This window comes from Cynara cardunculus, assembly GCF_001531365.2.
Source record: "Cynara cardunculus var. scolymus isolate 2C chromosome LG 2, CcrdV1, whole genome shotgun sequence".
In the NCBI taxonomy this organism is placed as follows: domain Eukaryota; kingdom Viridiplantae; phylum Streptophyta; class Magnoliopsida; order Asterales; family Asteraceae; genus Cynara; species Cynara cardunculus.
The window spans coordinates 68,673,667-68,674,537 of NC_037529.1; positions in this window are offsets into that span (position 1 = coordinate 68,673,667).

The following is an 871-nucleotide window of genomic DNA, read 5'->3' on the forward strand; positions in this document are numbered from 1 at the left end:
AATAAAAATAAATTAATTAAAGAAATTATATAAAAAATAGAACTTTTAAATAGTTGATTTGATATTAACATTGATATATATTTTTTCAAATTTTTTATGATTTTTTCTAAATTTATTTATATTCAAAAATAAAATCATTATTACTTTCTTAAAAGCACATAAAATAAAATCGTATTATAACATCGACAGAGACGAATAATAAAAAAATTATTAAAATCGAAATGTGTTTTATTGTATTGCACGAGTACCCTTATAATATAGTATTAATATAGACATGACGAAGATGTGAAGTTGAGTAAAATGGAGGGATATTTTTATACTTACAAAGTTATATATAAATTTGAAGCCTCCCCCTTTTAAACCACTTTCGATAGTATGGGCTTGTGTTCTTCTCCACTGGTAATGAAGGGACAGTGTGTTGTGAATTAGGTTTGATAATTTTCTAGATCGTGTTATGTTTTGGGTTTATACGAAATCAGTACCGGAATAATTTAGAAAAATCATATGCAAAATAAGACACTGATTTTGTATATATACTACTTAGATCATGAAATTATGTACTTAAAAGAGAGATCGACGGTTAAACAATTGTAACCGTCAATGGATAAGGTCAAAAGGTACTAAGGTAGTTACAAGCGAATCTTAAATTCAAAAAAAATACATCTTCAGCGACAGGCATAATCAATACCTTCAGCCCCTTGGAACCCCCACTATATGACGATCTAAGGTGATAAAGACAACATTTGTAAGTTCCTAATTCATCGCCTCAATTGATCTCAAATAAATCACAATTACATTAAAACGGTTTATAAATGAAATGATTTATATATCAACTCTCAATGTTGTTACAAGGACATGGGGAAATTACATT